The sequence below is a fragment of the Mustela putorius genome, unplaced genomic scaffold (assembly GCF_011764305.1).
Source record: "Mustela putorius furo isolate JIRA1106 unplaced genomic scaffold, ASM1176430v1.1 tig00003987_pilon_pilon_pilon, whole genome shotgun sequence".
Taxonomy (NCBI): Eukaryota; Metazoa; Chordata; class Mammalia; order Carnivora; family Mustelidae; genus Mustela; species Mustela putorius.
The window spans coordinates 8,061,761-8,074,921 of NW_025422126.1; the positions used below are offsets into that span (position 1 = coordinate 8,061,761).

At 38.6% G+C, this 13,161-nt stretch overlaps 1 protein-coding gene across 2 annotated transcripts in view; it reads right to left on the reverse strand.

Annotated features, from left to right (window-relative positions):
* RSF1 (remodeling and spacing factor 1) overlaps nucleotides 1–13,161 on the reverse strand; it is a 163,461-nt gene that overhangs the window by 38,686 nt on the left and 111,614 nt on the right. The gene's annotated exons all lie outside the window — the stretch shown is intronic.

A 13,161-nucleotide genomic window follows, 5' to 3' on the forward strand; every position in this document is an offset into this window, starting at 1 on the left:
AAGTTATTATGTTACCAACTATATATTTTTATCATCAGTTCCTCTTTTTACCTTAATTGGCTACGTATTTCCAACTTTTGTGGAGTACCTAATAGTGCAAAAAACATATTCGTAAATAGCATCATCTTTGTGAATTTCTTTTGCATTTAAAAAACATTTTTGTTTCATTTTAAGTAGGTTCCATGCCCAGCGTGGAGCCCAATGTGGGACCTGAACTCACAATCCTGAGATCAAGACCCGAATTGAGATCGAGAGTTGCATGTCTAACCAATCGAGCCACTCAAGTGTCCCAAGAGCATTTCTTTGAAAGGGATTAAACAGATTGCACAATGTAAACCAGTACTCAGAGAATCTGAGCAGAATGTTTTCACAGAATTCATTAAATACTAATTTTACCTCTATTTCCCATCATTTCACCCTATTCTAACAACTGAAAAAGCTCAGTTCTAAAGGTTGTTTTACCGGGCGCCTGGGTGGCTCAGTGGGTTAGGCTGCTGCCTTCGGTTCAGGTCATGATGCCAGGGTCCTGGGATTGAGTCCCGCATCGGGCTCTCTGCTCAGCAGGGAGCCTGCTTCCCCCTCTTTCTTCCCCCTCTCTGCCTGCCTCTCTGCCTGCTTGTGATCTCTCTCTGTCAAATAAATAAATAAAATCTTTTAAAAAAAATGTTGTTTTACCAAAGTAGTAATTTTTACAAAAAATTTTGCACACATTATGCCAAATTGATAAACCAGAATTACAATGTATTTTGGAGGTACAAAACGGAGTCAAATCGAAGGGAGAACATGTTTTTGAAAGTAAGAATGCAGAATCTTTAACAGAGTATTTAAATTATAAATCACTACTTCTTTTACTTAAGTCATGTTGCGAATACACCGTCCAAGGATCACTAAGCACCATTCAGAACCTGAAACAAAGGTCAGTATGGCTTTTCCTTCTTTACATTGTTAATGATTTCATATATACATGCCAAAAAGGAAATTAAAGACATGACAGTAATGATTTAATCTGTGTGCCTTTTGCTACCCACTGAAAAAGCAGCCTTAGTAAATTCCTGATTATTGAGATTGGTTAGCATATCAGGAAATCTAATTAAATGAACATCTTGGTTAAGAAAAAGTAACTTTAACCTAATACTAAGGGTTTACTAAACACAGTTTAATAATTCTTCTATATGTTTTGGTTCAGAAAACAACTCAGGACCTCACTATGGTTCTGACCTGAGGTAAGACGACACTTTTTTCATTTGGCAATGATGAATGAGAAAGATCTCTTCAGTGATTTCAACTGATTCCAATTTGGTAACAACATGGCAAAATAAATTGAGGAATAACATTAGTTTCAAGGCTCCTAGGTTCATGAATCCTAATTCACCTAGTGGGGAATTCCGCATATGTATCAAACTCTTTGATCCTCATTTCTTCAACTACAAATAAAGCAGCTGGAGTAAGTGAACTGAAAAATTATATGTCACTGGCCTATATTTCTCCTAACCCCAAAATGTTAAATCCTTGGGATTTTTGTGTTTGGCTCAATTCCCTTCAGATGTGAGAACATTTACTTCTCTAGCTCCACTAGCTTACATACGTCGCTAAAACCGCAAAGAAAACAAAATCATGACAGAAAATGAGCCTTCAAGCACAACCATAACTGGTAAAAAGATCATTCGGGTACATAAGCATCCTTAAAAAGAAACTGTAAAAGACATGCAAATGAGTTGAAGAGATGTAAAATTTGAAGAAACATAACTTAAGGTAAAAAACTCTCTTCAAAACTCACAATGGAGTTTTGAACTTGGCAAACTTAAGGCAATTAAAGAGAAGTATTATCTACAGTAGGTTTTTTTTTTTTTTTAAAGATTTTATTTATTTATTTGACAGAGAGAGATCACAAGCAGGCAGAGAGGCAGGCAGAGAGAGAGGAGGAAGCAGGCTCCCCGCTGAGCAGAGAGCCCGATGCGGAGCTCAATCCCAGGACCCTGAGATCATGACCCGAGCCGAAGGCAGCAGACTAACCCACTGAGCCACCCAGGCGCCCCTCTACAGTAGGTTTTTAAAGCAGATTCATCCATTTACGCAACAAATATTTACTAATCACCTACTATGTGCTTTCTCAACCTGCCCGACAATAATCACTATGGAATAAAACAGTGAACGTCCTATAAAAGTTAACTATAAAAGCCATTGCTAGGCATCTGTCCAGTACAGACATACCTCTTTTTATTGGCCTTCACTTTATAGTGCTTTGCAGATACTGCAATTTGTTCAAACTGAAAGTTTTTGGCAACCTTGCATCAAGCAAGTCTATTGGCACCATTTTTCTAAAAGCATTTGCTCACTTCACGTCAGTCACATTTTGGTAATTTTCACAATATTTCAAGCTTTTTCATTTGTTATCATGATCTGTGATCAGTGATCATATGTTGTTACTATTACAATTGCTTTGGGGCTCCACGAACCCCATCCTTTTAAGATAGTCAACTTAAGTGATAAGTGTGTATGTTCTGACTGCTCCACCAACTGATCATCTCCCAATCTCTCCTTCTCCTTGGGCCTTCCTGTTCCCTGAGACACAACAATACCGAAATCAGGCCAGCTAATAACCTTACAACAGCCATTAAGTATTCCAGCAAAAGGAAAAGTCACACATTTCTAAAATTAAATCAGAAGTTTTAGAAATGATTAAGCTTAGTAGGGTATGTCAGAAGCCCAAACAGGTGACAGTCAGGCCTCTTACACCAAACAGTTGGCCAATTTGTGAATTCCAAAGAAAAGTATTTGAAAGAAATTTTAAAAATGCCACTCCAGTGTGCATGAGTTAACAAAAAAAAAAAAAAAAAAAAAAAAGGAGAACAGCCTTATTGCTGATTGCAGAAAGTTTTAATGGTGTGGATAGAAGATGGAAACCAGCCACAATATCCCCTTAATCCGACGCCTAATCCACAGTAAGGCCCTAACTTGCTTCCATCCCATAAAGGGGAGAGAGAGTAAAGGGCAGAAGAAAACCTTAGAGCTAACAGAGGCTGGTTTCTGGGGTTTAAGGAAAGCAGCTGTGGAGCATAACACAGCAGTGCAAGGCAAAGCCACAAGTGCTGATGCAGAAGCTGGAGCAAGTTATCCAGAAGACACAGCTAGACAATTCATGAAGGTGGCGACGCCAAACAACAGATTTTCAATGCAGGTCAAACAGACCTTCTAATGGAAAAAAAACACCATCCAGGACTTCCACACTGGAAAGAAGTCAATGACAGGTTTCAAAGCTTCAAAGGATAGGCTGACTCTCATTAGGAGTTAATATAACTAATAACTTGAAGCTGAAGTCAATGTTCATCTACCATTCCGAGAATCCTAAGGCACTTAAGATTTATGCTAAATCTACTGTGCCTACGTTCCGTAAGTGGAACAACAAAGCCTGGAAGACAGAAGGTCTGTTTACACCAGGGCTTCCTGAATATTTTAAGCCCATTATTGAGACCAACTACCCATAAGAAAAGAGTCCTTTCAAAATACTGCTACTCGTGACAATGTACCTGGTCACCCCAGAGCTCTGATGGGAGATGGACAACTAGACGGATGTTGTTTTCATGCTTGTTTATACAACATCCATTCTGTAGCCCATGGATCAAGGCGTCATTTCCAGTTTCAAGTCTTATTATTTAAGAAAAAAACATTTCAGAAGGCTATAGCTGCCATAGACACTGTTTGCTCTGATGGATGTAACCAAAGAAAACTGAAAACCTTCTGAGGAGGATTTACTATTCTAGATGCCATGAAGAACATCTATGACTCACAGGAAAAAGTCAAAATATCAACAACAGCAGTGTGGAAGAAGCTGATCCCAGCCCTCAGGGATGATCTCATGGGGTTTAAGACTTCAGGGGAGGCAACAACAACAGATGTGGCGGAAACAGCACGAGAACTAGAATTACAAGTGGAGCCTGAAGATGGGACTGAACTGCTGTAATCTCATGATAAAACTTGAACAGATGAGGAGTGGCTTCTTATGGATGAGCAAAGAATGTGGTTTCTTGAGAAGGATTCTACTCCTGGTGAAGATGCTGTGAAGATGATTGAAATGACACAAAGATTTTATAATATGACATAAACTTAGTTGATAAAGCAGTGGCAGGGTTTAAGACGGTTGATTCCAATTTTGTGAAAGAGATTCTACTGACAGTAAAATGCTATCAAAGAGCACTGCATGCGAGAGAGAAATCACTGATGAAAGCAAGAGTCCGCTGATACGGCAAACTTCACTGTTGTCTTATACTGAAAAACTGCCATAGACACCCAGCCTTCAGCAACCACTACCCCGATCAGTCAGCATCCACACAAACATCGAGGTAAGACTCTCCACCAGCACAAAGATTGTGACTCACTGCAAGCTCAGATGATGGTTAGCATTTCTTAGCAGTATTTTTTAATTAAGGTATGTACACTGTTTTTGTAGACACAATGCTATTGCACACTTAACAGACTACAGCATAATGTAAATATAACTTTTATAATCACTCGGAAATGAAAAATTCCTTTGATTCATTTTATTTATTGTGATATTTGCTTTACTGGGGTGGTGGGTTTGTCTGAACAAATGCAAGCATGTCTGACACATTTTCCTTTCCTTTTGCTTTCTATTACCTTTCCTTTTCCATACTGACCAAAATTTATCCATATCCACTTAATATATATTGGGCTTGTCATCCATTGGGTGATAAAGGGGCAACTAATTCCTGCGGAGGCTTGATTTCTTTGTAATTTTCTTCTTCTAAACCAAGACTTAATTTTAAAATAGGATAGTGGTTTCAGAGTTTGCTCAAATCTTATATACCTATGATAAATTAACACAAACAGCTTAAAGAGCAAGCTGGAAATACCCACTCTAAAGCCTAAAGAAATATACTCTGTAACAGAGTAATTCTGCTTATGGACAATATACTTACATATACTAAACGGAAAAAAATAAACATGAGTATTTATTATAGCACGGCTATAAAACTGCAAAATTAGAAATAATCTAAATATCCTTCAAACAGGAAAATGAATAACCACTATATAGCAAATAACAGAAAAGAAACAAATTACATAGATCAATATGATAAATTTCAGAAATAGAATGATGAATGAAAATAGCAAGACACAAAAGGACAGGTAGTATGATAAGATTCGCAGAAGTTATAAAATACACAAAATGATGCTACAATATTGATATGGCTACATACACATGTAGCAAAATCATAAACATAAGAATGTTTCACAGGACTGTGGCCATGCCTGGAAAACGAGAGGAAAAGAATGGAATGGAAAATGAGGGGGAAATACCTGTTTCTATAACACTTTTAATCAAAGGCAAATTTTAACAATATCTAAGTGTTCTATATTTTATACTATGTTGTTTATTTCAACATTTCATTAAAAATGAAGAGATATGAGTCAGACAAACTTTCATGCTCTGGTGCCACTTCCACACTGGTTAGTTAGGAGACCTTGGAAAAACTATCTTTCCACATTTCTTTAGACTCTAAACTCTCTCAAAGTGAAATACAAATACCTATTGTCAAGAAATACCTATTGCCATGGGGTGCCTGGATGGCTCAGTTGGTTGAGCGACCGCCTTCAGCTCAGGTTATGATCCTGGAGTCCTGGGATCAAGTCCCACATCGGGCTCCCTGCTTGACAGGGAGTCTGCTTCTCCCACTGACCTCTCTCTTCTCATATTCTCTCTCTCTCACTCCCAAATAAAAAATAAATAAAATAAAAATAAATAAAAATAAAAAAAGAAAAGAAAAGAAACTGCCATGAAGGCTGCCTGGGTGGCTCAGTCTTAAGCATCTGACTCTTGGTCTCAGGTCAGGTGATGATCCCAGAGTCATGGGATTGAGCCCCAAGTTGGGGTCTGTGCTTGATGGAATTTGCTTGAGGATTTGCTCCTCCTCTCTCTGTCCTTCCCACAATGTGTACTCTCCCCTCACTTTCTCCCGTCAAATAAATAAATAATCTCAAAGGGAGGGGAAAAGAACCAAAAGCAATTGCTGTGAGGTTTTTTTTTTTTAAATGAAGCCAATGAAGCACTCTGTCCAATATTTGGGAGCTATTATTATTATTAATTATTTGTCCCCTTCTTACCATAAACTTTAGCCACATTAGAAAATGCAGTGTCCCATAAGAGACTTTTTTTTTTTTAAGATTTTATTTATTTATCCGACAGAGATCACAAGTAGGCAGAGAGGCAGGCAGAGAGAGGGGAAGGGAAGCAGGCTCCCTGCTGAGCAGAGAGCCCAATGCAGGCTTCGATCCCAGGACCATGAGATCATGACCTGAGCCGAAGTCAGCGGCTAAACCCACTGAGCCACCCAGGCGTCCCTCCATAAGAGACTCTTAATCTCACAAAACAAACTGAGGGTTGCAGAGGGCAGGGGGGTGTGCAGAGAGTGGTTGGGTTATGGACATTGGGGAGTGCTATGGTGAGTGCTGTGAAGGGTGTAAGCCTGCCAATTCACAGACCTGTACCCCTGGGGCAAATAATACATTATATGTTAATAATTTAAAAAAAAAAAAAAGAAAAGAAAAAGAAAGTACAGTGTTTCCCAAAGATGCCATCATTGCTTAGAAAGCCATTTCTATTCTTCTTTACCTTGCAATTCCTCTCTTTCCCAATTTGTAAAACAATTAAAATATCAGTAACTATCCCCTATGATTGTTAATGATTACAGAAAGATACATTCAATGATAATCATTATTGGTCATAATAATGTCATAATCATTATTATTATTACATTATTGGGAAAATCTTAACATCTGTCAAGCCCAGTTAAACATCACTTGATTTTATGTAGTTTTTAAATTTTATTTTATGTAGTTTTATCTGAGTTTTTCCCCTCCTAAGAATTAACCACTCCCTGTCCTGTATTTGCATCCTGTTTTCTATAGGGTTTTATAATAGCACTATTACCCCAAATTCCAATTTTTTTTAAATAGTTTGCATCTTAAAGATTTTATGTATTTATTTGACAGAGAGAAATCACAAGTAGATGGAGAGGCAGGCAGAGAGAGAGAGGGAAGCAGGCTCCCCGCTGAGCAGAGAGCCCGATACGGGACTCGATCCCAGAACCCTGAGATCATGACCTGAGCTGAAGGCAGCGGCTTAACCCACTGAGCCACCCAGGCGCCCCCAAATTCCAATTTAAAAAAAAAATTTATGGGCGCCTGGGTGGCTCAGTGGGTTGAGCCTCTGCCTTCGGCTCGGGTCATGATCTCAGGGTCCTGGGATCGAGTCCCGCATCGGGCTCTCTGCTCGGCAGGGAGCCTGCTTCCTCCTCTCTCTCTCTGCCTGCCTCTCTGCCTACTTGTGATCTCTGTCTGTCAAATAAATAAATAAAACCTTTAAAAAAAAATTTATTTACTTGGGGGGCAAGTAAGAGCCCTGCATCAGGCTCTCTTCTCAATGGGGTGCCTGCTTCCCCCTTTCTCCCTGCCTGCTTCTTTGCTTACTTGTGATCTCTCTCTGTGTCAAATAAATAAATAAAATCTTAAAAGAGAAAGATTTTATTTATTTGAAAGAGCGAGAGAGAGAGAGCATGAGCAGGGGTAGTGGCGGGGGAGAGGCAGGCTCTCCGCTGAGCAGGGAGCATGATGAGGGGCTCCATCCCAGGACTCTGGGATCATGACCTGAGAGAAAGGCAGATTCTTAACGAACAGAGCCACCCAGGTGCCCCTGAAATTACAGTTACTTATTTACAAATCTCTCTTATTACTCTTAACGAACTATGCCACTGTGAAGAGTTGTGATTACCTGCGGTAAGACACTCAAACATCCCCTGGTTATACTGAATAAATTGAAATGGCAATAAATTCTAGCCTTGTGTTGATAAATTACATCAACACAATTTAAGATGTAGCTTTTACTCATACAGAGTTGTCTTATACATTATGCATACTATATAACTATTTGATTTACTATTCTTCTAAATTTATATGACCAACTTACAGAGATTTTGGCAAAGACATGACACATTTAATAGCTGTTTAGGTATACTGCACTTGATGATTAATAAATACACTTATGCAAGAGACCATTTAAAAACTAAGAAAAAAAAAAAGAAAGGCCCTTGGGGCACCTTGGTGGCTCAGTGGGTTAAAGCCTTTGTCTTCAGCTCAGATCATGATCCCAGGGTCCTGGGATCGAGCCCCACATCGGGCTCTCTGCTCAGCAGGGAGCCTGCCTCCTCCTCTTTCTTAACCCCTCTCTCTGTCTACTAGTGATCTCTGTCAAATAAATAAAAAAAATCATGAAAGGCCCTAAACAAAAATGGGTTATGACAGGAACAGATAATTCAAAGATTACAAAATGTACAAACTCTACTATCAATCAAAGAAATTGGAACTCAAAAAACACTACAATTTTTTTTTTCAAAAAACACTACAATTTTTAATCAAACCAAAGAGCAAAGTTTTCCTTTAGTGAGAACATTCAAAACTTCTAAGAGTATGCTGAAAGGAACATGTTCATTCACGGACAGTGTTAGTACAAACTGGTACAACTACTCAATAACCAATATTTGTTAAGTCTTTATACTCAATAATCAATATTTATCAGGTGCTTAAATTATATGTAGAACTTTCTTCTTTAAGAAATTTTTTTAAAAAGATATTTTTGAAGATGGGAAAATCCTCATAGTGAAGTAAGTACTTTTTGTACTTATTATATATATAATTGCATTTATCACATAATCTCAATTCTAATCAAATAAATAAACAACCATCCCTAAAATAAACACTGGAAAGAAAGAAATCACAATATTAACAGTGGTTTTTCCCTCTTGGTCACAAAACAATGAATAATTTTTATTTTTTGCTTTGCATTTCCCCCAGTTTTCTAGAGCAAACATGTATTTTCTCTACAGTGAGATAAATTATAAGCAACCCAACTGTAAGAAACCCTGGTTTGCCCAAGACTGAGAGGTTTTTCTAGGACATAGGACATGCCATGCTAAAACAGACAATCCAAGACAAGAGAGGACAGATAACTGGTCACGCTATTCTCATTCATGATGACTTGTCATTAAAATTAAGTATGTATACACTACTGTTTCTACAATGGTACTGCTAAATGTCTCTGGAACCAACTCTCATTCTGTTTATCAACCAGAGTAAAATATGTTGACCATTTTGCAAGACAGTCAATTAGGGCTTAAGGAACATTAAATGATAGCAGAGCAATGCACCACGAAAGCAACCATTCAGATTCAGCATTCATAATTTAGGTAAGTAAGTTTACATTAGCCTTTTTAACATACATTCAAAATTAATTGGCAGTAAACAGGTACAACACACCTATAATGAGCAGAGATCTGTATCAGCTACTGGGGATACAGGAAGGAGTAAGATTGGTAGGTATTACAATAAAGTCATGGTCACCAGCTATCTCTGAAGACACTGACACTGCCAGTAACTTTCCTACATTTCTCGAGCATTAACTATCTCGATGTTCTTCACTATCCTCACACCAGCAATCTCTCTATGTCCACATTTTTCAGATGATTCCATCCTCCATTTCACAGAGAAAATAGAAGCCATGAGGCAGAAGCTCCTTCCCATCACCTGACCTGTAAACCTACTCCTGTTAAAATAGAGATTTATTTATTTATTTAAAAGATTTTATTTATTTATTTGATAGAGAGAGATCACAAGTAGGCAGAGAGGCAGGCAGAGAGAGAGGAGGAAGCAGGCTCCCTGCTGAGCAGCGAGCCCGATGTGGGACTCGATCCCAGGACGCTGAGACCATGACCTGAGCCGAAGGCAGCGGCTTAACCCACTGAGCCACCCAGGCACCCTAGAGATTTATTTTAAGCTAAGCCCAATCCTTCTACCTATGTTTTAGATTTTATCTCCTCTAGTCTACTCAGGAAGGGTTTTGTTTGTTTGTTTGTTTAAAAGATTTTTATTTTTTTATTTGTGAGAGAGAGAGAGAGCACAGAGGAAGAGGGAGAGGGAGAAGCAGATTCCCTGTTGAGCAAAGAGCCCAATTTAGAGCTCAGTCCCAGGACCCAGAGACTATGACCTAAGCCAAAAACAGCCGCTCCAATGACTGAGCAATCCAGCCCCCCAGTAAGGTTTTAACAATGTTATCATCTCACTTGTTTTAATGGAACCTCAGTAGCTGTCCTATGCCAAGTAGTTGAAAGAAGACCAAGGAGAGAAACAAGAATTGTTTGGGGATTATTTTAAGAGAATTCATGATAAAAGCTTTTCAACGTCATCTCATTTTATTCAGATTTAAAAAAACCATTCTCAATAAACCACAAGGCCCTATACAACCCCCACACCACTCTCCCCCACCTCCCACAGCCTGACCTCCCTGAGCTCTTTTCTTCCTGTATTATAATACCCCTCACTCATTCAGCTTCAGCTGTATTACTCACCTTCCTATAATACAGGAGCCAGTAAATTTATTCTGTAAAGGGTCAGATAGTAAATATTTTAGTCTATATACAACTACTCAACTCTACCTTTGTAGTAAGACAGCAACTATGGACAATAAGACACTAAAAGAAACGATACATTCTAACAAAAGAATAGCAGACCAGGTGGAACCTGGGTGGCTTAGGTCATAATCCCAGGGTCCTGGGATCAAGCCCCATGTGGGCTTCATGCTCTCCCTTCCCTTGCACCACTCCCCCCTACTTGTGTGCTCACAAGCACTCTCTCTCAAATGAGTAAATAAAATCTTTAAACAAAAAAGAAAGAATAGCAGGCCCTTTAGCCTGCAGTCCTTACTCTGCCAATCTTTTGTCCTAACATGTTAAGTAGGCAATGCTTCCCCCTCAGGGACTTGCTCTAGCCAATCCTTTAGTTTTTACTCAAGTGTCACATTTTCAGTGAGTCCTTTTCTAACCCCCAATCTAAAATTACACCCTCCCTCATCCCCCAATTATTTTACCTCCATAGCTCCTTATGATCATCTAATACACTGCATATTTACTGATTTTGTTTACTGTCTACCTCCCCATACTTTGTAAGGCTAGAATTCAATTGATTTTGTTTATAGGCTTATTCCAACTACCAAGAATAATATATGATATACAGCATGTACTCAATAAATATTTGTTGATTGCAATGAATGAATGAAATATTATAGGTAAAGTATCAACCATACTTATGAGAAGAATATATTTTTACAACTGAAATATTTTGCTTGGCAAAAAAAACTTGCCATTGTAAAGATGTTGACAGATTTTACAGTTTCCAAAAGGGGCCCAAAATACTGCACTTTTCAGTTGATTTTATCAGTATCATGTGCCTAATGTACAAGTAATAGGAGCTACCTACACTAACACATTGGTACAACCAATTTACTACATGCTAAAGGGATATGAATTGGTGCCAGTTTTATTTATTTATTTATTTGACAGAGAGAGAGTGCGAGCGCACGCAGGAACACACAAGCAGGGGGAGTAGCAGGTAGAGGGAGAAGCAGGCTCCCCACTGAGCAGGGAGCACAGCAAAAGGCTTGATTCCAGAAGCCTGAGACCATGACCTGAGCAGAAGGCTGCCGCTTAACTAACTGAGCCACCCAGGTACCCTTGATGCCAATTCTTTTATAATTTATTTAAAAACTACACGGTAGATATCTAACAGAGGCTTTATTTATAATTAAGTATGACAAAATAAAGTCACACAAAACAAGTAACAGATCTTTTTTTTTTTTCAGTCCAAAAAGTTGCTTTTATTAAAGCAAGGGGACAGGACCTGTGGGCAGGAAAAGCTGCACTAGGGTTGTGAGGAGTGACTGATTATACACTTTTAAGATGGAAGAGGAGGAATAAAGGGAGTTTCCAAAATGATTTTCTTCCATTAAGGAAGACTTAAAGGATCCTGGAGATCTGGCTATTGTTAAGCTAAGGTTGCTTTTTGTCTCTAGCAAGGCATCAATTTTAAGGAAGCTGTGAACTCCTTGAGGATTGTCATATTCTGCCTGTCTCAAGCACCAATCTGTCATGTCAATTAGAAACCCAGAAATATTTCTGTGGCGATCTGGAAGGCATACACAGTAAACAAATAACAGATTAATAAATTGTTAGAAGGCAAATAGGAACTAGGACCTTGCCAGCTATTTTGCAAGCCCTACACATGCCTCTTCCCAAGAATTCACTCTCCCTACCAAGAAAAACAATTAACCTGACTTTTATGTTAAGCAAGTCCTTATTTTAGTTTTACCTGTGTATTATTTTCCTTTTTCTTTCTTTTTTTTTTTTTTTAAAGATTTTATTTATTTACTTGACAGACAGAGACCACAAGTAAGCAGAGAGGCAGGCAGAGAGAGAGGAGGAAGCAGGCTCCCTGCTGAACAGAGAACCCGATGTGGGGCTCGATCCCAGGATGCTGGGATCATGACCCGAGCCGAAGGCAGAGGCTTTAACCCACTGAGCCACCCAGGCGCCTCTATTTTCCTTTTTCTGTCCCTTTAATTTTCTGTTGTCCCCTCCATCCTTTACTTTTCTTGAAATTATTTGTTCAAGTCACTGAATCATTTGTTCTATAATTTCTGGATGATGCTGACTGCACTCCGATGCTCCTCTGCCCTTTTTGTCCCTTGAATAGTCACTTTGATCTATAGCCTTCATCAGATTCCAGTTCAATTTTTTGCAGCAAAACTATTTCAGTGATGGTGTGTTCTTTATCAAAAGGCATTAATGTCTGATTTATTTCCCTCTTTTTGTAATGTTAACAGATACTGACGCTCTCTATCTAAAACATTTATCAGGAACTGCAGAACGGTGATATTCCCATTCTATCATTCCTTCATCAGTGACTTGCTGGAATAAGTTCCATAAACTTTATGAATTCACTACTTTATTATACAGTGATACAGTTCATATAGGAAAGGAAGGATAAGTAGTTTGCCTCTTTTCATTTATTTAACAATGTTCAAAACAATAATTTGATCATCACTGGAAATCTCCAAAGGTAACCAATTTTTCTTTTAGTATCATAATGAAATCATGGATTTAAGGCATATTCATTAGGATCTCTAAATTGGCTCTTGAGTCTTTTTTTTTTTTTTTTAAGTAGGCTCCATGCCTTCTGTAGAGCCTAGTGTGGGGCTTAAACTCATGACCCTGAAATCAAGACCTGACTGAGATCAATGTCTTAGTTTGGATGATTAAC